General features: G+C 37.5%; 1 non-coding gene across 1 annotated transcript; it reads left to right on the top strand.

The window, feature by feature from the left end:
* Positions 1-1328: 1328 nt before the first annotated feature.
* Positions 1329-1436, top strand: LOC112767495 (small nucleolar RNA R71). Its single transcript, XR_003184939.1, has one exon. It is a non-coding gene; the product is annotated as a small nucleolar RNA R71 (small nucleolar RNA).
* Positions 1437-6466: the final 5030 nt, after the last annotated feature.

Genomic DNA, 6466 nt, shown 5'->3' on the forward strand with positions numbered 1-6466 from the left:
TCAACCTTTACTAGCACGTCCCCTACTTGTCCATAAGCTTGTTTTCTGGAGTTGTCTGCCATCTCTAATGAGATTCTGGTAGCTTGCATCTCAAAGATTTCCAGTTTCTCTATTACAGAGAGTGGCATGAGGTTTATCCCTGACCCAAGGTCACATAGAGATTTCTCAAAGGCCATGGTGCCTATGGTACAAGGTATTAAGAACTTTCCAGGATCCTGTTTCTTCTGAGGCAATGTCAGTTGATCCAGATCACTCAGTTCATTGATGAGCAAGGGAGGTTCATCTTCCCAAGTCTCATTACCAAATAATTTGGCATTCAGCTTCATAATTGCACCAAGGTACTTGGCAACTTGTTCTTCAGTAACATCTTCATTCTCTTCAGAAGAAGAATACTCATCAGAGCTCATGAATGGCATAAGGAGGTTCAATAGAATCTCTATGGTCTCTAGATGAGTCTCGGATTCTTTTGGTTCCTCAGAGGGAAACTTCGTATTGATCACTGGACGTCCCAGGAGGTCTTTCTCACTGGGATTCACGTCCTCTCCCTCCCTTGTAGGTTCGGCCATGATGGTCAATTCAATGGCCTTGCACTCTCCTTTTGGGTTTTCTTCTGTATTGCTTGGGAGAGTACTAGGAGGAGTTTCAGTGACCTTTTTACTCAGCTGGCCCACTTGTGCCTCCAGATTTCTAATGGAGGACCTTGTTTCATTCATGAAACTTAAAGTGGCCTTAGATAGATCAGAGACTATATTTGCTAAGTTAGATGGATTCTGCTCAGAGTTCTCTGTCTGTTGCTGAGTGGATGATGAAAAAGGCTTGCTATTACTAAACTTGTTTCTTCCACCATTATTAAAGCCTTGTTGAGGCTTTTGTTGATCCATCCATGAGAGATTTGGGTGATTTCTCCATGAGGGATTATAGGTGTTTCCATAGGGTTCACCCATTGAATTTACCTCTGCTATTGCAGGGTTCTCAGGATCATAAGCTTCTTCCTCAGAAGATGCCTCTTGAGTACTGTTGGATGCAGCTTGCATTCCATTCAGACTCTGAGAAATCATATTGACTTACTGAGTCAATATTTTATTCTGAGCCAATATGGCATTCAGAGTATCAATTTCAAGAACACCCTTCTTCATAGGCGTCCCATTACTTACAGGTTTCCTTTCAGAAGTATACATGAACTGGTTATTTGCAACCATGTCAATGAGTTCTTGAGCTTCTACAGGCGTTTTCTTTAGGTGAATGGATCCACCTGCAGAATGGTCCAATGACATCTTTGATAGCTCAGACAGACCATCATAGAATATATCCAGGAAGGTCCATTCTGAAAGCATGTCAGAAGGACACTTTTTGGTTAGTTCCTTATATCTCTCCCAAGCTTCATAAAGGGATTTACCTTCCTTCTGTCTGAAGGTTTGAACATCCACTCTAAGCTTACTAAGCTTTTGAGGAGGAAAGAACTTGGCTAAGAAAGCCTTGACCAGCTTATCCCAAGAGTTCAGGCTATCCTTAGGTTGAGAGTCTAACCATACTCTAGCTCTGTCTCTTACAGCAAATGGGAAAAGCATAAGCCTGTAGACCTCGGGATCAACCCCATTGGTCTTAACAGTATGACAGATCTGCAAGAATTCAGTTAAAAAATGAAAAGGATCTTCAGATGGAAGTCCATGAAACTTGCAGTTCTGTTGCATAAGATAAACTAATTGAGGTTTAAGCTCAAAATTGTTTACTCCGATGGCAGGGATTGAGATGCTTCTTCCATGTAAATTGGAATTAGGTGCAGTGAAGTCACCAAGCATCCTTCTTGCATTGTTATTATTTTCGGCCATATCTTCTTCTTTTTCGAAGATTTCTGTTAGATTTTCTCCAGAGAGTTGTGCTTTAGCTTCCCTTAGCTTCCTCTTCAGAGTCCTTTCAGGTTCAGGATCAGCTTCAACAAGAATGTTCTTATCTTTGTTCCTGCTCATATGAAAAAGAAGAGAACATAAAATAATAGGGATCCTCTTTGCCTCAGTAGAGAGAGGTTCCTTTATGTGAGTAGAAGAAGAGAAGAATATGAGAAGGAGAAGAGAAAAACTCGAACACAGAGAGGGAGATGGGGTTCGAATTTTAAGTGGAAGAGAAGTGTTAGCAGATGAATAAATAAATAGAAGGAGATGAGAGAGAGAGAATATTCGAAAATTAAACAAAATAAAATAAAAATATTTTAAGATTAAAGTTAAAATTCGAAAATTAAAATTGAAATTAAATTAAATTAAATTAAAATAATTAGTTAATTAAAACGAAATTTTGAAAAAGAGGGAAGGGATTTTCGAAAATTAAAGGTAGAGAGTTAGTTGGGTAGTTTTGAAAAAGATATGACTGAAACAAAAAGATATGATTGATTAAAAGAGATTTGAAATTTGTTTTTGAAAAAGATATGATTGAAATTGAAAAAGATATGATTGAAACAAAAAGATAAGATTGATTGAAAAAGATTTGAAAATCAATTTTAAAAAGATAAGAGGTTAGGAGAGAAGTTAGAAAGAATTTTGAAATTGATTTTGAAAAAGATATGATTGAAATTGAAAAAGATGTGATAAGGAATTGAAAAGATTTAATTTTGAAAACTAAAGTTGATTACTTGACTAACAAGAAACAAAAAGATATGATTTTAAAATTTAAAGATTGAATCTTTCTTAATAGGCAAGTAACAAACTTAATATTTTTTTTTTGAATCAATCACATTAATTGTTAATAAGATTTTCAAAAATTATGAAAGAAAAATGAGAAAGATTTGATTTTTGAAAAAGATTTGAAAAAGATAAGATTTTTAAATTGAAAATTTGATTTGACACATAAGAAATAACTAAATTTTAAAAATTTTTGACTAAATCAAATCAAATTTTCGAAAATTATGAGTGAAATGAGAGAAAGACATTTTTTTTATTTTTGAATTTTCAATGAAGAAAGAGAAAAACATCAAAAAGACTCAATGCATGAAAATTTTGGATCAAAACATGTGATGCATGCAAGAACACTATGAATGTCAAAATGAACACCAAGAAAACTTTGAATGTCAAGATGAACACCAAGAACTTATTTTTGAAAGATTTTCAAGAAAAGAAAACATGCAAGACACCAAACTTAAAAATTTTTATTCTTTAGACATTAACAAATTGAAAATGCATATGAAAAACAAGAAAAGACACAAAACAAGAAAATATGAAGATCAAACAAGAAGACTGGCCAAGAACAACTTGAAGATCATGAAAAATGCAATGCATGAAATTTTTGAAAATAAATTTTTTTAGAAAATTAAAAAGATGCAATTGACACCAAACTTAAAACTTGACTCTAGACTCAAACAAGAAACACAAAAATATTTTTGATTTTAGGATTTTGTAAATTTTTTTTTGTATTTTTCAAAAATTAATTGGGAAAAACGAAAAAAACAAAATTTTTTTTATTTTTTTCGAAAATAAGAATAATAAAAATAAAAAGGTTAAAATTAAAATAAAATTACCTAATCTGAGCAACAAGATGAACCGTCAGTTGTCCAAACTCGAACAATCCCCTGCAACAGCACCAAAAACTTGGTGTGCGAAATCATGATCATTCCTTCCTTGGTAACGGCGCTAAAAACTCAATACGCACGTTCATGTTCTTAATTCTGTTTCACAACTTCGTACAACTAACAAGCAAGTGCACTGGGTCGTCCAAGTAATAAACCTTACGTGAGTAAGGGTCGATTCCACGGAGATTGTCGGCTTGAAGCAAGCTATGGTCACCTTGTAAATCTCAGTCAGGCGGATTCAAATGGTTATGGAGATAAAAAGATAAATAAAACGTAAACTAGGATGAGGATACTTATGTAATTCATTAGTGAGAATTTCAGATAAGCGTATAGAGATGCTTTCGTTCCTCGGAACCTCTGCTTTCCTGCTGTCTTCATCCAACCATACCTACTCCTTTCCATGGCAAGCTTTATGTAGGGCATCACCGTTGTCAATGGCTACATCCCATCCTCTCTGTGAAAATGGTCCAATGCGCTGTCACTCCATGGCTAATCATCTGTCAGTTCTCGATCATACTGGAATAGGATATACTATCCTTTTGCGTCTGTCACTACGCCCAGCACTCGCGAGTTTGAAGCTTTTCACAGCCATCCCTTCCCAGATCCTACTCGGAATACCACAGACAAGGTTTAGACTTTCCGGATCTCAAGAATGGCCATCCATGGGTTCTAACTTATACCACGAAGACTCTAATAACTCGGACTCGGTCCTCTGTATTAGATATCTAAGAGATATTCATTCTAGCTTGTTTGCATGTAGAACGGAAGTGTTTGTCAGGCACACGTTCATAAGTGAGAATGATGATGAGCGTCACATAATCATCACATATATCATGTTCTTGGGTGCAAATGGATATCTTAGAATAGGAATAAGCTTGAATTGAACAGAAAAATAGTAGTACTTTGTATTAATTCATGAGAAACAACAGAGCTCCACACCTTAATCTATGGTGTGTAGAAACTCTACCGTTGAAAATACATAAGTGATAAAGTCCAGGCATGTCTGAATGGCCAGCCCCCAAAACATGATCAAAGGATCAAAAGATAATCCAAAGATGTTCCAAAGATGTAAATACAATAGTAAAATGTCCTATTTATACTAAACTAGTTACTAGGGTTTACAGAAATGAGTAAATAATGCAGAAATTCACTTCTGGGGCCCACCTGGTGTGTGCTTGGGCTGAGCATTGAGCTTTACACGTGTAGAGGTCTTTCTTGGAGTTGAACGCCAGTTTGTAACCTGTTTCTGGCATTTAACTCCACTTTGCAACCTGTTTCTGGCGTTTGACTCCAGAATGCAGCATGGAACTGGCGTTCAACGCCAGTTTACATCATCTATCCTTAGGCAAAGTATAGACTATTATATATTTCTGGAAAGCCCTGGATGTCAACTTTCCAACGCAGTTAAGAGCGCTCCATTTGGAGTTCTGTAGCTCCAGAAAATCCACTTTGAGTGCAGGGAGGTCAGAATCCAACAACATCTGCAGTCCTTCTTCAACCTCTGAATCTGATTTTTGCTCAGGTCCCTCAATTTCAGCCAGAAAATACCTGAAATCACAGAAAAACACACAAACTCATAGTAAAGTCCAGAAATGTAATTTTTATTTAACAATGCCAAAAAGCGTATAAATTATCCGCTCATCAGAAGGCTTTGAATTTCAATCTAAGAATGGTTAGAGCCGTCCTTCGGCTACTGCCTCCCACTCATGGTTTGGAGTCTTACAGTGAGAGGGTGAACCGGGCGCCAGAGGTGCGACTAAGTGCTTACTGATATTTGCCTTCTGGAGCTCAGTGGAGGTTGAGTTCGGATGGACGACCAAACCAGTTGAGACGGCACGACCTCAAGCCAGTTATTAGGGGATCGTTGGAGTTCATCCAATGCTCTATTCTCCCGATTAGCAACCGCTTTGAGTGTATGGTGGATAGAGCCATCACGATCCACTACATCATGATTAGTTATAAGGTGGCGATGGAGGATATTATTCCATAGCAAATCTACAGCATCGCCTCCGTCGCCAACACTCATGCCATGTTGGTCTTTCCTCATCTCATTTGTGAGGCTACTGGAATTTACATTGAGAATGATTTTCCAATCTCCATTGGGTGGCCTATCTCGAAAAATACCATGGAGCATGCATGAGAATATGCAAGGGTCCCGAGAGGGCAAGCCGAGGAAGAGCCTCAACAAGCACCTTCACTGCCTTTTGTGTCTTAGGAGCATTACTTCCCATCTCAAGAGTACTAGCAGCAGTTGACCTCATCCCTTGAGCAGATGAGGGTCACTCAAGATAGCCACGACATCTTCCTCCATCAGATTGTGGCTGAGAAAGAGAGTCAGCGCCTGAGCTTTGCCAAGTGAGGCAAGACATAGGGCATCTAAGAGGACCTTATGGAGCGCATCCTGAGGACGGAGATGGCCACTGACATGACTAAGGTGGTTGAGTTCTTTTCATTCTATTTCTGCTTTTGTTTTCCTATGTTATTTCCTGTTTCCTATTTTCTAGTTTTACTATTAATGCATGGATTTTAGTTTCTATTTCCTTTAGTTTTACGTTGTTTTTGGTTCATAGTTTTAATTTCAAATGGTGTCTTATGTATCGTCCTCAAGTAGTAATTAAAAAGAAAAAGAATTGGTGTTTATGATTAAAAATTGAGTTTATTTTATTATTGTCCTATTATAGTGCATATGGTGGTATACATATTCTGATTATGAGTGCAGTGGTACGCGAAATCGTGATTATTCATTCCCTGGCTATAGTGCCAAAAACTCGGTGTGGGAGACGTGATCTCAAGACTTCTTCACAATTCCGTGTAACTGACCAGCAAGTGCACTGGGTCATCCAAGTAATAAACCTTACGTGAGTAAAGGTCGATCCCACTGAGATTATCGGCTTGAAGCAAGCTATGGTC

The sequence above is a fragment of the Arachis hypogaea genome, chromosome 17, assembly GCF_003086295.3.
Source record: "Arachis hypogaea cultivar Tifrunner chromosome 17, arahy.Tifrunner.gnm2.J5K5, whole genome shotgun sequence".
NCBI lineage: Eukaryota > Viridiplantae > Streptophyta > Magnoliopsida > Fabales > Fabaceae > Arachis > Arachis hypogaea.